This window comes from Vombatus ursinus, unplaced genomic scaffold, assembly GCF_900497805.2.
Source record: "Vombatus ursinus unplaced genomic scaffold, bare-nosed wombat genome assembly UNPS02014830.1, whole genome shotgun sequence".
NCBI lineage: Eukaryota > Metazoa > Chordata > Mammalia > Diprotodontia > Vombatidae > Vombatus > Vombatus ursinus.
In genome coordinates, this window is record NW_020954608.1 from 37,590 (window position 1) to 56,592 (window position 19,003).

Sequence of the window (19,003 nt, forward strand, 5' to 3'; positions counted from 1 at the left end):
GGGGGCATGACTAGGTAAAACCACTTACAAAGATGTAGATGGGTCATTGTGGACTATATTGGCAGCTTTACTCCTCACTAAAGAAATCAAGGACCTTTCAAAATACTGAAGTAAATATCACATTATTTTCTTCTGTAGATTAGCTAGTTGAGAACTTCTTGGGTCCTGATTTTTTTCTTCAGATCTGTTGTCCCTCCTGGCTTCATTTTTTCCTTAAATTTGATGTTTGTCTTCCACTTAACCACAGAATCACAGGATTTCAGAATTTATTAGATAAGGAGTTCTTGAGATTTTTTTGTAGCATGAACTCCTTGTCAGTTTGGTGAAGCCTAGAGACTCCTGCCCAGAATAGTGGTTTAAATACAAAAAAAAAAAATGTGAAAAACAGGATTATAATAAGGAAACCAATTACATTGAAATATAATTATCAATGGAACACGTGTTTCAAAGTTTATTTACATAAGACTCTCCTTATTGGTGATAGATCACTTAAAGCTCTTCACCCCAGCATGTAGCATTGAATAATCAATCTCCACCAATAGTTACACAAATGAACTTTGAACCACAGGTTACATCAAATTATTTCTTAATCTTTTTTAAGTTTCATAATACTCCATGTTAAGCACCTCTGTATTTGATGAAAGGAGCTCAGGTCCAAGCAGTTGGATAATTGCCTCTATGACAACCTTAACACTGTGGCAGCTCAGCGTTGGCCTGACCAATCTTCTCTTCCGCCTTCAGCGAGTAGGGTGGTAGCCCACGATGCAGTCACAATAGGGCCTGAAGGGAGCAATAAGGCACAAGGTGTACCGGCCCCAGCGATACCCAGTGCTGCTGGCTCTATTGGAGAGAGTGTGATGTGGCTGGCGCACATAGGCACTGTTATCAGCCACCTGCCCAGGCTTAGAAATGCTAAAAGAAGGGGGAGGAGTTGGTCGCTGCTCTTTCTACTCATAGCCTGGCAATGTAGCTGCTCTGCGCAGGGAAGTCCAGAACTCTATTAAACTGAGGAAGGCCAAAGAAGGAAGTTGATCCAGACCAAGCGGCAAGAGATTGTCCAGGGAAAACTATTTTGTCTCCCTTCACCTCCAGTCCTGACTCGCTCAGCTCTAGGAAATCGCTATCCAGTTATCTCTCAGTATCCAACCTCCTCCGCTCCTCCCTTGGCACTTTCCCAAGTCTAGACTTGGGTTTCCCAAGTCTAATCAGTCTCCTCTGCTTTCAGCCTTCTCTTGCTGCTCCCCCAAGGGCTTCACTGAGAATTGGAGGTGACAGGAAAGAAAGAGAGAGAGAGAGAGAGAGAGAGAGAGAGAGAGAGAGAGAGAGCGCTATTGGAACACGTTTAGAAGTGCAGCCCAATCAACAACTAGTGATCCCGAAAGCTTTCCAAACGATGTTGCAAAGGCCTCTTCTTTGGGGGTATGGCAAGGACAACGGACCAAATACCTGGCACAAGCTTTTTCCTATTGCCAATGGAAGGCACCAGTCCCCTATTGATATTCAGCTCTGGAATACCAAGTTTGACAGTTCCCTGAAGCCTCTGAATTTTAACTACGATCCCTCAACAACTCGAGGGATTGTCAACAAAGGTTACTCTTTCAATGTAGAGTTCGATGATTCTACTGACAAATCGGTGCTAAGCGGAGGACCTCTCACTGAGCAATACAGGTTGGCTCACTTCAGTTTTCACTGGGGTTCCAGGGATGATCAAGGCTCTGAGCACAGTGTTGATGAACTGAAGTATTCAGCTGAGCTCCACTTGGTTCAATGGAATACAAAATACAAGACATTCTGCGATGCAATGCACCATCCCGATGGACTAGCTGTGGTGGGTGTTTTCTTGACGCTGGGAAGCGCTCACCCTGAGCTACAGAAAGTCATAGATGCATTAGGTTCCATTAAAAAAAGAAATATGTCTGCTGCCTGTACACACTTCAATCCAGCTGGTCTCCTTCCTGATAACCACGACTTTTGGACTTATGCAGGCTCACTGACCACTCCTCCTCTTTCAGAATGTGTGATTTGGATTGTCTTACATGACACCCATCAATATCAGCAAAGAACAGCTATCTAAATTTCGAAGTCTTTACTCCACTACTAAAGGAGAACATCCCGAGCAGCATATAGTGGAAAACTGGCGCCCATGTCAGCCTTTAGAGGGCAGGCAGATTAGAAGGTTCTTAAAATAAGATTACCAGCACTAGAAATGCTGATTCTCAAAAGGAAGGGACCCTCTGGATGAACACAAATCAATCCTTAATCATCAATCTATGCTTTGGCAGCATTCTCCTTTAGTCTTCTAGTCCCTTTGTTTTTTGTTCTAGCTGTTTTTACTCATGAAATGTGAAAGGTTGACTCATGACCCAATTGAAAGCACACTGCATCTGGAATCAGGTGACCTTGGTTTAAATCCAGCTCTGATTGCCTATGTGACCTTGGGCAAACTGCTTAAGTTCTCTGGGACTCAACTTCCCCATCTGGAAAATGAGGGAGTTAGAGCAAATGGCTTCTGAGATCCATTCCAGATCTAAATCTTGGACCCTAGATCCATTTTAAAGAATTGTTAATGAGAAAAACAAACCAATCCACAAATGCTCAAGGATGTTTATCAAAAAGGTTATAATCTGTGCTTTAGTGATAGAAGTTCCTTTTTTAAAATGAAAATAAATATGAATTACAAAATCTTTCCTCCACAGGTATTAGGGGGAAGGCATCCCTACCTAGAAGAGTTAACTTAAAGTTGTGTGTATGTGTACTTTTCATATGCACATGTACACACATACATATACGTGTACGTGTGCATACATTATATTGCATGTAATATATAATATATTGCACGTAATATATAACTTATGTTATATTACACATCATACATGATATAAACATATGCATATATATAAAATAAGTAAAAAAAATAGAGGCAGCTAAGTGGCACAGTGGATACAATACTGTGCTTTAAGTCAGGAAGTGATCTGAGTTCAAATCTTGCCTCAGATACTATTAGCTGCATGACCCCAGCTAAGTCACTGCCTGCCTCAGTTTCCTCTATTGTAAAATTAGGCTGATAATAATAGCACAGACCTTCCAGGGTTGTTGTGAGGATCAAATGAGATAAAGTTTGTGAAGTTCTTAGCACAATACCTAGCATATAGTAGATGCTTACTAAATACTTGTGTTTTTTTCTAATAGCTAAAATGTATTAGTGATTTAAGGTTTACAAAGCACTACACAAAGAATCCTTCAACTCAGTGATTAAAATGTGTCAATATATTATATACCATAATATAAAATATAACATAAGAAATGGTATAGTATATTAATATATATAACATATAACATGTAAAATAATAATAAAGTGATATAAATGTGTCAATATAAAATGTTTATTGACTAAGTCAGTGATTAATTAATAATGATTGTAGGTAGGTTCATTTTATTATATCTTTCTCCGATTAAGTTTTAATTTATGCCTTTTTTAACATCACAATCATTTACTAATATATCTCCCCATTAAGTCCTCCCTTTGAACCCAGTAATTTAAGCAAAACTCAAACAACAAAGCAAATGGATTTGACAATATATCCCTAATTCTATGTGCCTAGTCCCCCAACACTCTAATGAGAAGATTTTTTAAGAAGATTAATTTAAAGAAACTGAAATGTTAATTTTTTTAAAATGTATACATTTGAAAGTTGTGTTAAATTAAAAAAAAGGAACTATGTGTGAATTTTAGAAGCATATATTTTAAATTGATATTGTAAGTAAAATATCATGATAATATGGAGTATTTTTAACTCTGATTATGTAAATAATAACTTAAAGAAAAATGTATTTTGGATATATTATCTAATTACACGCAGCTCATGCCAAAGTTGCATCATGATTTAGTGGATAGAATATTGGATTTAGAGTCAGAAAAACTTGGGTTTAAATCCTGCATCAGATATTTACTAGCCATATGATCTTGGGTAAGTCACTTAATCTCTGTATTTCAGTTTTCTCATCCATAAAATGAAGCTGTTGGACTTGATGGTCTCTAAGGTCACTTCCAGCTCTTAATCTATGATATTGTAATAACTCTATTAAGAAATTTTCCTTACATCAAGCTCAAATTTATCCCCCTGCATTGCTTCTCATTGTGTCCTTTTGGACTAAGCAAAAACTCCAATCCCTGTCAACCTCTAAGATGCTTCAATACAGTATTATACCTTCTCTTCTCAAAGTGTAACGCCACCAGCTCTTTCCTGATATGACACTTATACTCTAATCACACCCTCTTCTGAAAGCACTCCAGCTATCTACATTCTTATTAAAATGTGATGTCTAAACTTGACTACATTTTAGATGTAGTCTCATCAGGATAAAGTGTAGCAAGCTATTCCCTTCCTCATTCTAAACAATCTATGTCTCCAACAACCTGGCATAGCATTCACTGTTTCAGTTGTCCGTCAGTGTTGACTTAAATTGAGTCTTCATTAAAATGCCAGATCTTTTTCATACTTACTATTGTCCAGTCATATTTCCATCACTACATACTTATAAAACTGATCTTTTAAAGATGAGCTTAGAAGTGTATTATTCCTTTTTAATTTTATTAAATTAAATTTGGTCCATTATGCTATTTCATCAAGATTTTTTGGGACTCTATTTTTTTCATCCAAGGTGTTAGCTATCCCTCCAATATCTGCTATCATCTGCAAATTTGGCATTTGCTTTCATCAGAGTTTATCATTAAAGATATTCCCGGGCATAGACCTGCAGAAAGATCACTCCAGCATTCTACTAGAAACCAGAAACCTTTCTCTAAGCTGCCTTTGAGCCTTTGGCTATGGTCCTTCAACCTGTTCCAAATCAATCAACAATCAGCCAATCAACAAGCATGATTTTAGCATTTATTTTGTAGCAGAATTGCACTGCGCTGGCCTTGCAAGTAAAATGTGAAAATGATCCCTGTTCTCCAGGAGCTTACATGCTAATTGTATTGCTAGCTAATTTGCATTCTCAATTTCATCCATAAGAATAGCAAGAAAGGCTTTGCTAGAAAGCTAACTGACTGAAATCTAGTTGAACTATTTCTACAGTATTCCCATGATCTACTGTTCTAGTGAATCCAATCAGAAAAAAGGGAATTAGATCAATCTGATGGCCTGATCTTGATCAAGACAAGTCAACAAGCATCTATTGAGAGCTTACTATGTTCCAGAACCACGTTAAGCTCTGGAGATACAAATACAAAGACAATCCTTACTTTTGAGGGATTTCATACTAATGAAGGGAATTAATACATAAAAGGGAGATGAAAAGAGAAGTGGAAGGGAGGTTGAGGAAAGTACCCATTCAGAAGCACATTGCCCAAGTCAAGGGGGTCAGAAGCAGAGGATAGAAGGGAAAAGAGGATGACTGACCTGGACCCTTCCTCAAAATGAAGATTCCAAGAGGAACTGCCAATAGGATAAGAGGGCCATAGGGATGGAAGGATGATGTAAGGTGAGAAGGCCATAGGGGATTAAAGAACTTCTAGGGTGAGAAGGCAGTTGAGGCATTGTGACAAAGTCCAGAGATTCAGAAGCAGAACTTGAAGAGGAATGTTTTTGATTAATTTATACTGACCATTAGCCATTTCTACTTCCTTTTCAAATGCCCACAAATCATTTCTTTAATAATAGACACTATAACTTTTCCAAGAATTAAATTCAAACTCACAGGATTACAATTTGTATTGCTCTTAAAAAAGGAAAATCAGAGAATATTTGCTCATCTCCAGTTCTATTGACAATCTACTTTTCTCCATGATTTTTCAAAGATTTGTGACACTAGCTAAGTAGTCAATTCCAAAACTTCTTTTAGTTCCCTAGTTTTTTGGTCACCCAGAGCAGGCAACTTGAAATTATTGAGGGCCCTGGACCTTCCCTTATCTACTCGTCTTGGAGCTTAATTACTTGTCAACCATTTCTGGTTTTGGTGTTATATTTTATGAGAGACTGATAAATTCAAGTTCACAGAGGAAAGAAACAAGGATGATAAGTTTGATTATCTCTATCACAGCTGAAGGGGTTGAGTATTTTTATCTGGAGAAAGGAAGATATAAGTGAACTGTAGCTATTTCCAAATATTTGAAAGACTGTCATATATGAAAGAAAGGGTTTTTTTTTTGGGGGGGGGTTGTTTTGTTTTATTCTTAGCTCAAGAAGAGAATTAACTCTAGGAGTTACAGAGAAGCATATTTTAACTTAATATAGGGAAAATCTCCCTTAGATGATAAGAAAAATCAAAAATGTTTCATAAAATGTGAACTCCTGAAATACGCCTTTTGAAGGTGGAGCCAACATAGTGGAGTAAAGGCAGGGACTCACTCTCCCCCGCCCAAGCCCTCCAAATACCTTTAAGTAATGTCTCTATATAAATTCTAGAGTAGCAAGAACCCACAAAAAGACAGAATGAAACAATTTTCCATCCCAAGACAACTTAAAAGCTTTCCTTAAAAGGAAAGGTCTATCACACCAGTGTGAGAATGAAGTAAGCTGGGCCAGTACAGCCAGGCTCCAGCAAACCAGGAACCCACCTTGGGAGCCACTGAATCAGCAGTGGCAGCAGCTGCTTTCAGAGCTTTCAGCTCACAGAAGATAAGTGGGTCAAACAACTGGTCAGAAAGAGATCACAGGGATCTTTTTGCTAGCACTGAGGCAGGACTCTATTACTTTACCAGTACTCATATCTCAGTTGCAGTCCTTGGGGGCAACCCCAAGGCAAGGAGGAGTACTAGCACACCAGAGCTTGTGCTCACAGTGAAGGAGGGAACCTTGTCATAATTCCAGAGCAGGAAAGAGTGCTTGTGGTTGCTCACAGAACAGAGTACAGGCAAGGAGAGTAGTAAACATCTCTCCTTAGATCATAGCACCTTGGAAGAACTGAAAACTTACAAGTCCCTAGAAATATCTCTGAAAACAGCTGTACAAAACCCATGAAGCTTGGAACGGTGTGCACCCCACCCTGAAAGCAGAGCTCTACTTTAACAAAGAGTTAAAAGTCAAAAATGGGGTGGGGAAATGAGCAAACAACAGAAAAAATTCTGACCATAGAAAGTTACTATGGTGACGAGGATGACTAAAACACACACTCAGAAGATAACAACATCAAAGCTCCTACATCCAAAACCTCCTAGAAAAATATGAATTGGTCTCAGGCCATGGAAAAGTGCAAAAAAGATTTTGAAAATCAAGTAAGAGAGGTAGAGGAAAAATTGGGAAGAGAAATGGAATGATGGAAGAAAATCATGAAAAATGACTCAACAGCTTGGTAAAGGAGACACACAAAAAAATACTGAAGAAAATAACACTTTAAAAAACAGACTAGCCAAATGGTAAAAGAGGTCATAAAAGCCATTGAGTAGAAGAATGAATGCCTTAAAAAGCAGAATTGGCCAAATAGAAAAGGAGGTCCAGAAATTCACTGAAGAAAATAATTCCTTAAAAATTAGAATGGATCAAATGGAAGCTAATGACTTTATGAGAATTCAAGAAAAAAAAAAAAACAGTGAAAAGAATGAAAAAATAGAAGACAATGTGGACTATCTCACTGGAAAAAAAAAAAAAACTGACCTGGAAAACAGATCCAGGAGAGATAATTGAAAAATTATTGGACTACCTGAAAGCTATGATAAAAAAAGAGCCAAGATACCATCTTTCAAGAAATTGTTAAGGAAAACTGCTCAGATACTCTAGAACCCGAAGGTAAAATAGAAATTGAAAGAATCCACTGATCACCTCCTGAAAGAGATCCCAAAATGAAAACTCCTAGGAATATTGTAGCCAAATTCCAGCGCTCCCAGGTCAAGGAAAAAATTTTGGAAGTAGCCAGAAAGAAACAATTCAAGTATTGTGGAAACACAATCAAGATAACACAAGATTCAGCAGCTTCTACATTAAAGAATTAGTGGGCTTTGAATATGATATTCCAGAGGGAAAAGGAGTTAGGATTACAACCAAGAATCACCTACCCAGCAAAATTGAGTGTTATCCTTCAGGGGAAAAAAATGGACATTCAATGAAATAGAGAACTTCAAAGCATTCTTTTTTTTTATTTTTTTTTTTAATTTTTAACATGTGTTTTTAAAACTTTGGATTACAAATTTTCTCCCTTCCTCCCTCCCCACCCACCCTCATTGAAAAGGCAAGCATCTTGATACAGGTTATAAATGTGTACTCATGCAAAACACTTCCATAGTAGTCCTGTTGTGAAAAACTAAGTATATTTCCCTTCATCCTATCCTACAACCCATTTATTCTATTATCTCTTTTGACCCTGTCCCTCCTCAGAAGTGTTTGCTTTTGATTATCCCCTCCCTCAATCTGCCCTCCCCTCTATCAACCCCCTGCTCTCTTGTCCCCTTCCCCCCTTATTTTCCTGTAGGGTAAAATAGATTTCCATACCCCATTGTGTATGTTATTCCTTCCTTAAGCCAAATCCTTTGAGAATAAGATTCACTCATTCCCTCTCACCTTCCTCCATTTCCCCTCCACTGTAAAAGCCTTTTCTTGTCTGTTTCATGTGAGATATTTTACCTCATTCTACTTCTCCCTTTGTCCTTCTCCCAGTATAATCCTCTTTCACCCCTTAATTTTATTTTCCAGTTATAACCCCTTCATCTTCAAATCACCCTGTGCCCTCTATCTATCTATACATACATATAATTTTTTCCCTCCCACTACCCTAATAAGGACAAAGGACTCATGAGTTACAAATATCATCTTTCCCTGCAGGAATGTAAACAGTTCAACCTTAATAAGTCTCTTATGATTTCTCTTTCCTGTTTACCTCTTTCCTGTTTCACTTGAGTCTTCACTTGAAGGTCAAATTTTCTATTCAGCTCTGGTCTTTTCCACAGGAATGCTTGAAAGTCCCCCATTTCATTGAATGACCATTTTTTGCGCTGAAGGATTATACTCAGTTTTGCTGGGTAGGTGATTCTAGGTTGTAGTCCTAACTCCTTTGCCCTCCGAAATATCATACTCCATGTCCTCTAGACCCTTAATGTAGAAGATGCTAAATCTTGTGTTATCCTGATTGTGTTTCCACAATACTTGAATTGTTTCCTTCTGACTACTTGCAATATCTTCTCCTTGACCTGGATCTCTTTAAGGAGGTGATTGATGGATTCTTTCAATTTCTATTTTGCCCTCTGGTTCTAAAATATCAGAGCAGTTTTCCTTGATAATTTCTTGAAAGATGATGTCTAGGCTCTTTTTTTGATCATGGCTTTCAGATAGTCCAATAATTTTTAAGTTCTCTCTCCTTTATCTATTTTCCAGGTCAGTTGTTTTTCCAATGAGATATTTCACATTATCTTCTATTTTTTCATTCCTTTGGATTAGTGTTACAGTGCCTTGATTTCTCAAATTGTCACTAGCTTCCAATTTCTCCATTCTAATTTTTAAGGAAGTATTTTCTTCAGTAAGCTTTTGGACTTCCTTTTCCATTTGGCTAATTTTGCTTTTTAGGGCATTCTTCTCCTCATTGGCTTTTTGGACCTCTTTTGCCATTTGGGTTAGGCTATTTTTTAAGGTGTTATTTTCCTCAGTATTTTGGGGGGGGGTCTCCTTTAGCATCACTCTCAGTTTTTCCTCTCCTTCTCTTACTTGCTTCTCAAAATCCTTTTTGAGCTCTTCCATGGCCTGGGACCAATTCATATTTTTCTTGGAGGCTTTGAATGTAGGAGCTTTGGCTTTGTTGTCTTCTTCTGGTTGTATGTTTTGATCTTCTTTGTCATCAAAGTAAGATAATATATTCTGACTCTCTTTGCACTGCTTGCTCATGATCTCAGCCAATTACTTGAGTTATAAACTTTGTTAAGGTAGGAGTCTGTTTCCAGTGTGGAGAATGTACTGTCGCAAGCTTCAGGGTTTTTGTGCAGCTGTTTCCAGAGATAATTCTAGGGACCTATAAATTTTCAGTTCTTCCAAGGTGGCATGATCAAGGATGAGGTGTTTACTCCTTTCCTGACCTGTGCTCTGGTCTATGAGCACTCTTTTCTGTCTTGGAACTGTGAGGAGGGTTTCCTCTCCACAGTCACTGCAAGCTCCACCACGCTAGCACTCCTCCTTGTCCCAGGACCACCCCTCAGAACTGTGACCCAGATCCAAGCATGGGCAAAGGAAGAGATTCCTGCCTCAGCACTGGCAAAGAGATCCCTGCAATCCCCCTCTGACCAGCCACTCGATTCCCCCTCAGTCAGTGGGCTGGAAGCTCGGGAGGCAGCCACTGCCCCAGAGAATGCAGCTAGAACCCCACCATCCTCTCTCAGAACTGCAGAAACAGACTTTTCCTACCGACCTTCTAAGTTGTCTTTGGTCATGGGTTGAGAAATCTGGAGACCACCATGGCTGCCCACTATTCAGCCCTCTGAGGCCTGCTCCAAGTTTGCTGCAGCCTTTGTGCCCACGCCAAACTGCACTCCTCTCCCAGCCCGGCGCAATATGCCTTTCTGATCAACCATCCAGGTTGTCTTGGGCTGGAAATTTGTTTCACTCTGTCTTTTTGTGGGTTCTGCTGCTTTAGAATTTGTTTAGAGTCATTTTTATAGTATTTGGAGGGGTTTGGGGGAGAGCTCAAGCAAGTCACTGCTTTCACTCTGCCATCTTGGCTCCACCCCCCCCCCCCACTTTCAAGTATTCTCAATGAAAAGGGCAGAGCTGAATAGAAAATTTGACTTTCAAATGCAAGACTCAAAGGAAGCATAAAAAGGTAAGCAGAAGAGGGAAATCATAAGGGATTTAAGGTTAAACTGTTTACATTCCTACAAGGGAAGATGATATTTGTAACTCATAAGATCTTTCTCATTATTAAGATAGTTAGAAGGAGAAGAGATAGACAGAGGGTACAATTGTGAGTTGAATATGAAAGGATGATGTCTAAAAAAATAAAAGTAAGGGGTAAGAGGAATACACTGGGAGAAACAGAAAGGGAGAGGTAGAATGGGGTAAATTCTTTCACATAAAAGAGACAAGAAAAAGCTTTCTCTGTGGAGAAGAAGAGGAGGGAATGTAGGGGGGGAGTGAGTAAACTTTTCTCTCATCAAAATTGGCTCAAAGAGGGAATAATGTACACACTCAATTGGGTATAGAAATCTATTGTACTCTGCAGGAAAGTAGAACGGGAAGGGGACAAGAGAAGTAGGGGTGGTGATAGAAGGGAGGGCAGATTGGGGGAGGGGTAGTCAGAAGCAAAACACTTTTGAGGAGAGACAGGGTGAAAGGACAGAGAGAATAGAATAAATGGGGTGGAGATAGGATGGAGGGAAATACAGTTATCAATAGTACTGGGGACAAAATTTTGAAGCAATTTCTCTGATAAAGGCCTCATTTCTCAAATGTATAGTGAACTGAGTCAAATTTATAAGAATAAGAGCCATTCCCCAATTGATAAATGATCAAAAGATACAAATAGTTTTCAGATGAAGTAATCAAAGCTATCTATAGCCACATGAAAAAATGCTATAATTCACTATTGTTTGAAGAAATGCAAATTGAAATAATTCTGAGGAACTGCTTCATATATATTTGATTGGTTAATGGTACAGAAAAGGAAAATGTGAAATGTTGGAGGGGATGTGGGTAAAAGGAGGCATTAATGCACTGTTGGTGGAGTTGTGAACTGATTCAATCTTTCTTTATAGCAATTTTGAACTATGCCCAAAGGGCTATAAAATCATGCATACCCTTTGACACCTAGCAATACCACTACTAGGTCTGTATCCCCAGAAAGATAAAAAACAAAAAGGAAAATGACCTATATAAACAAAAGTATTTATATCAACTCTCTTCTGATGGCAAAGAATTAAAAATTGAAGGAATGCCCATCTATTGGGGAATGGCTGAATAAACTGTGGTATGTGATTGTGATGGAATACTATTGTGCTACAAGAAATGATAAGCAGAATGCTATCAGAAAAACCTGGAAAGACTTACATGAGCTGATGCAAAGTGAAATGTATGTGTACAAAGTACCAGCAATATTGTAAGATGATCATCTATGAATGACTTAGCTATTCTCAGCAATACAACGATCCAAGACAACTCTGAAGCACTTATGATTAAAAATGCTTTCTATCCCCACAGAAAAAACTGATGGTATCTGAATACAGATTGAAGCATACTTTTTTTTCATTTTTTTGAGCTTTTGTTTTTTGTTTTTTGTTTTTTTTTTTTTTGGAGGGGGGTTAGTCTATGTTTTCTTTCACAATATGACTGTTCTGAAAATGTTTTGCATGACTACACCTATTATATGACCTAAAAAAAAATGAACTTCTTGATGGCAGGGACTGATTTGCCTTTCTTTGTATCCCAACATTTAGTGCTGTGACTGGCACATAGCAATGCTTAATAAGCACTTCTTGCTTAAATAAAGTGGAATTGTGAAAATGTTGAAGCAGAGACTGGATGACCATCTATCAGGGATATTGTGCATGTATGAGGAATTCCTATATTGGGCAAGAGTTTGGAATATATTGATGCATTTTTTTAATGTGAACAGCATTGAAATCTTTTGTTAAAAAGTGTATATGTTGCTTTGAAATTTGAACACTAGAACTCTTATCAATGCAGTGATCCGGGGGACTAACGGTGAAACTTGTCTCTTCTCCAAAGAGGAGTGTAGTGGTTGACAACAACTGTGAAAAGAGGAATATGTTCCTATGCTGTGGTTTGGAGCTAGAATAAACCTTAGAGATCATCTAGTCCAATTTTATCATTTTAAAAGATGATGATCTGAGGGAAAAAGATAAAACAAACAAAAATTGATTACAGGATCACAGCATAGAAGAATCAAATTGCTAAGTTGATTAGCACCATATCAAAACTTGCCTATATCTTCATCTGTAAAAAAAAAAAAAAATTAAAATTAAAAAACAAACAAAAAAAAACAAACAAACCAGGATCACTTTATCCTACCATTCCTACATGCCTATATCATCCTATATCTCTCTTTCCCTTTTCAGTTAGATAAACACAGCCTGTCCACACTCAATGCCTCCACTTCTCTCTCTCCCTTTCTCTCTCTCTCTCTCTCTCTCTCTCTCTCTCTCTCTCTCTCTCTCTTTCTCTCTCCTAAACCCTTGGCAAACTGGCCTCCAACTCATCATTCAACTGAAACTGCCCTCTTCAAATTACCAGTGATAACTTAATTACTAATTTTAATAGACCTTTCTCATTTCTCATCCTTCTTGAACTCTCTGCAGCGTCTACTGCTGGTGATCACTCCACCTCATGTTTACTCTATCCACTCCAGTTGTTCATGACAACATTTTTTCTTGATTCTCCTCCTACTTGTCTGACCCCACCGGGTAAGTTTTCTTTGCCATAGATTCATCCTTGTCATATTCATTATGTTGGTGTATCTCAATGCTCTCTTCCGAGTTATTCACTTTCCATATTATCATCCTTGTTGATTTCATCAGTTCCCATTGGTTCAACTAAGAACTTCTATGCAGATGGCTCCTAGATTTATGTATCTAGTCTTCATCTTTCTCCTTAGCACCAATCCTGCTTCACCAACTATCTATTGAACATTTCAAACTGGATATTCCATAGACAGCTCAAGTTCAACATGTCCAAAACAGAATTCAATCTCTTCTCACCAAAACCTACTCCTTGTTTGAAATCTCCTATTATTGCCCAGCATATCATTATCTGCCCAGTCATCCTGGTCTGAAAATTCCTTACTCTTACTCAGAAGAGGAGTGTAGTGGTTGACAACAACCGTGAAAGAGGAGTATGTTCCTATGCTAGAAGAAATCTAGAGATCATCTAGTCCAATTTTATCATTTTACAGATGACCTGAGGGAAAAAGATAAAACAAACAAAAATTGATCACATATGCAATCAGTTGTCAAATTTTGTTCATTCTAACTTTTGCATTATTTGTACATTTTGACTTCTTTCCATTCACATAAGCAATACCCTCTATTCAGTACCTATCACCTGGATTATTGCAATAGTCTTCTAATTTTGATGTCCCTGCCTCAGGTTTCTCCCCATCTCTCCAATACATCCTGTACTAGGATATCAAAGTGATGTTTCTAAAAAGAACTGAGCACCTTCTCCCCCACCTCTCACACACACACACACACACACACACAGACACGCACACACCTTCATAAGTTACTGTGGTTCCCTTTTACCTCCAGAATCATATATGAAATTCTGTGTTTGACATTTGTGACTCTTCACCATCTGGTCTCTTCCTACTTTTCCAGTCTTCTTAAACTTTAGTCCCTTCCATATATATACTACAATCTATACTTACTTTTCTACTTTCAGTTCCTTGCACATTATATGCCAGCTTCCTAATTTCTTTCCTGTCCTCCATGTCTGGAATGCTCTCTTTCCTCACCTCTCTCTATTAGCTTCCCTGGATTCCAAAATGATTCAGATAAAATGTGAAAGAGGCGTTCTGCAGGAGGCCTTTCCTTGGCCCTCCAGCTTATGCTGACCTCCTGAAATTATCTTCTATCTGCACTGTATATGCTTTGTATGTATCTAGTTATTCATTCACACGGAGACAGCTAGATGGCTGGATAGAGTAGATAGAGTGCTGGGCCTGGAGTTAGAAAAATCTGAGTTCAAATTCAGCCTCAGACACTTACTAGCTGTACGACCCTAAGCAAGTCACTTAACCTCTGTTTGCCTGAAACCACTGGTGAAGGAAATGGCAAATCATTCCAGTAACATTACCAAAAAAACTTTATGAACAGTATGGCTCCCAAGGTCAGGAAGAGTAGGACATGAATGAACAATGAAAAATTATTCACATGCTATTTCCCACATCAGAAAGTGAGCTCTTTGAAAGCAGAAACTGTTTTTTTTTTGTTTTGTTTTGCGCTTTTTTTTTTGCCTTTCTTTGTACTCTGTACTTACCCTAACTGCTTGCATCTTAGTTAATACCTGTTGATTGGCACCTGTGACTTGACTTGTAGTCTTTAATGCCTCCATGCTCACCCTGCCCTGGCTCAAGTTTCCTCCCTTCCCAGTCTTTTCCTTCTAGTTAAACAACGTACTCCTACTCTGTCTGTTACTCTTCAAACCCTTGATCACTTTTCTGATAAGCATTTATTCCTCACCAAACACCACGTGCCTCTCTTACTCATGTGTTGCAGAATGGAATTAAGAGAAAGTCATACAACTGTGCTGAATCCACTACAAATTTAAGTTTTCTAGTCTAAACTGGACCCTAACTGAAGCAAGGAAATTATTTTATTCTTCCCTTAATAGATTCTTTATCATACTGCCCACAATAGTTCCAAACCTTCTCTTCTCTCTTCAAGCCACCTATACCAGCCTCTTTCCTCACACTCTCAGCTGAGAACTTTGCCTCAAGCTTTATAGAGAAATTTATATTCATGTATTTGTATGTGTTCCCTTTATATATGTTTTGCATGTATTTATCTACGTACTTGTTATCCTTCCTGTTAACAGATGAGTTCCTTGAGAATAACAATTGTATCATTCTTATTTGTATCTACAGTGCCTAGCACAGCGCCTGTCACATAGTAGGCATTTAATAAATGATTTTTGATTTATTGAAAAAAGACCATTGTTTGTAAACTTCCTGTTCTCCTCTTCTCCAAATCCCTTGACATCAACCCCTCATTTTCTCATTTATTCCAGTCTCTGATGAAGAGGTGGTCCATTTCCTTGCCAAGACCAATCCCTCTCTGTGTACTCTATGTGTATTTATTTTTATTTATTTCTTTAAGTCTGAAAAGCACTTTTAATAACATTTTCTCATTTTGGCCTCACAACAGTTCTGAGAAGCAAGTGCAATTGGCTCTATTTTTTATAGATGAAATAACTGAGGCTCAAAGAGTACTCTTAATCTCATTCTTCATAGTTTCTTCACCCCCATAATGATCCCCACTCTCTAATCTTCAATCTTTCCCTTTCGACTTGTTCATTCTCTGGTGTCTAGAAGCACACCCAGGTATTCTTCATTCTTAAAAAACCCACACCCATATAACCCTACCATTCCCTAAAGCTGTATTTTTATATCTAACCTTTCTTTCACAACCAAATTCCTGGAAACAGCTGTATATTCTCATTTTCTCCACTTCCACTCCTCTCATTGACTTCTCAACCTTTGCAATTTGGCTTCTGACCTCATCACTCAACTGAACTGTTTTCTCCAAAGTTATAAATGAGCTCTTAAATGTCAAATATGACAGTCTTTTCACAAACCTCATTCTTCTTGACTTTTCGGTATCATTTACACAACAGACCACCCTCCTGGATACTCTTTGCTCTTTGGGTTTTAGTGACAATGCTCCCTTTTGATTTTCTGCCTATTTCTTTAGCCATTCCTTCTCAATATCCTTTGCTGGCTCATCATCCAAATCATATCCCTTAACTCTGGGTATACCCAAACGATCTGTCTTGGGCTTTCTTCCCTATTCTTTAGATTTTCTCTTGGTGCGCTTACTAGCAAGGGCTTAATTATCATGTCTACACAAATACCTATATAGCCATACCTATATCTCTACCCATACCTACCATATCTGTATATCCAACCCTAGTTTCTCTTCTGGATTCTAATCCCAAATCACTAATAGTCTACTGGACATTTCAGACAAGATGTCCCATATTCATCTCAAACTCAACATGTCAAAAACAACACTCATTATCTTTCCCCTAAAACTCACCTGTCAAGGGTACCAGAATTATTCCAGGAATCCAGTTTCACAACCTCAGAGTTAACCTGGGCTCCTCACTCCCCTCATCCCACATATATAATCAGTTGACAGATCTAGTTGAGTCCCATCCAGTATCTCACATGTCTCCATTTCTTGTTACTCACATAGCCACCAGACTAGTTCACACCCTTATCACCTCTCATCTGGATTATTGCAATACCCTCATAATTGGCTTTCCTGATTTAGGTCTCTTTCTTCTCTTATCCCTATAGAACATTGATCTGACCACATTAATCATTTACTCAACAAACTCTAGTGCCTCCTGATTTCTTCTACGGTCAAATACAAATTTTTTATTTTCTTTTGCATTTAAAGCCTTTTACAATCTTCACCCTCTCCTTTCTTTAGGCATTACTCCCTTTTACTCACTGTTTTAGTCAAACTGGCTTTCTTGCTGTCCCTTACAAATTATACTTCATGTCTTTGATCTATGCCTTTGCAGAAGCTGTATTCCATGCCTTCTCATTTCCACACCTTATACTATTTGGTTTGCTTCCTAGCTCAGATTAAATTCTGTCTTTTGCATAAGGTCTTTTCCATTGTCCCCTAGCTACTAAGATCTTCCCCTCCAAATTGTATTTATTATTTTCCATGGATTTTGATAAACCTATATGCCCTGCACATAGTAGGCACTTAATAAATGCTTACTGATTAGTTGATTTAATATAATAATAGGCAGTTTATGATTAAATGCAAAAAAGGAGATTCAATTGGGCAATAGGAGTTCAGAGAAAATAAGCTGAGTCTTTGAGAGAGACTTCTAGAGGAAGGAGAATTTGATTGGGGCCTTAAAAGAGAGATAGGATTGGATAGAATAACAAACCATGAGAATAGTCTTGGAAAGAAGGAAAAAGCAAATGAATTTGAGAAGAAGGCTTAAGAATAGAACAGTATAGGGAAAGGAAGGAGAATCACTGTGAAGGAATAGTTTGAAGAAAAATATAAAACAAGATGTAACAGGGAGAGGAGGGAGAAGAGTCTCTAAGAGTAAGGATACTCACTTAGAAAAAAATTGAAATGATTTAAACTGTTGGTGCAACTCAACTTGAATGGAGCTGGCTCATACCATGATCAGTTTTTGCACTGCCGTACCACTACCTCAGCTTGCCTATATCAGTGCTCTATGTTGTGACCTTGGGCAAATGAATTTAGTTTGTTCAGACATTATTTATCTGTTCAATGACTTTGACATTTCATTTTCACTGGCCATTTTTTGAGTGAAAACTTTGGTTTTCTATCTATTTTTCCTCTTTTTTTGTAGCTGTATCAATTAAGCAGATTATTTATCACCTTTTATGACTGCTGAAAGCCTCTGAAGAGGACAGTTAAAATAACAAACTGCCAAGTTGAGAACTGAAGCATCAACATAGGCACAATCTATTAATTTGTTCATCTTTAAAGAATTTTAAGCTAATTAATAGACATTGACCATATCTATCAGTCAGACTTTAGACTCTTTAAGATCATTGCTTCCTCTGGAATCCACGGAGGTTAAAAGCTAAGTCACTTTGTTTTTATGCTTAGTTAAAGTTTCCTGACCCTGGAGCCAAGATGGTGGAATATAGTCTGGGACCAGCTGAACCCTCCCAACATTCCCCTCCAAACAACTCAAAAATAACACCTCAAATAAAATTTTGGCATGGCAGAGACAACAGAAGTTTATAGGGAGACATTTATCCAACCTAAGACAACTTAGGTGGTCTATAACACCAGGGTAGGTGTAGGCTTGGAGCATGGCAGGAGCACCAGCAATGGGCTTTGGAGGTGGCTGCAACAGCAGCAGCAGCAGCAGCAGCAGCAGCAGTTTCAGGAACTCTCAGTGAAGAGGTGGTAATGGATCAGGCAACTGTTCAGAAAGAGATTATAGGGGACCGTTTGCTAGCACTGGGTGCAGCTGATGCTTACTGGCAACTGTATTGCCCATAAGCAGTTCTAGGTTGCATTTCCAGGATGGAGAGAAGTACTTGTAATAAGTGAAGAGGCAATAAGGGAGCAGGGACCCTGGTCACAGTTCCAGGGTCAAGAGGAGCACTAGTAAGTGTGGCTATGGGGGAACAGGGGCCCTTCCTGGGTAAAGACAAGAGCACAACATATATAACCTATATTTAGTTGCTTGCCTTATCAGTGAGGGTTGGTGGGGAGGGAGGAAGGGAGAAAATTTGGAACCCAAAGTTTTAAAAACACATGTTTAAAAAAATGTTTTCATATGCAACTGGGAAATAAGAAATACAAGAAATGGGGTACAGAAATCCATCCTGCCCTACA

General features: G+C 38.4%; 1 pseudogene; it reads left to right on the plus strand.

Moving 5' to 3' along the window:
* Window positions 1-1,393: 1,393 nt before the first annotated feature.
* Window positions 1,394-18,572, plus strand: LOC114025429 (annotated as a pseudogene).
* Window positions 18,573-19,003: the final 431 nt, after the last annotated feature.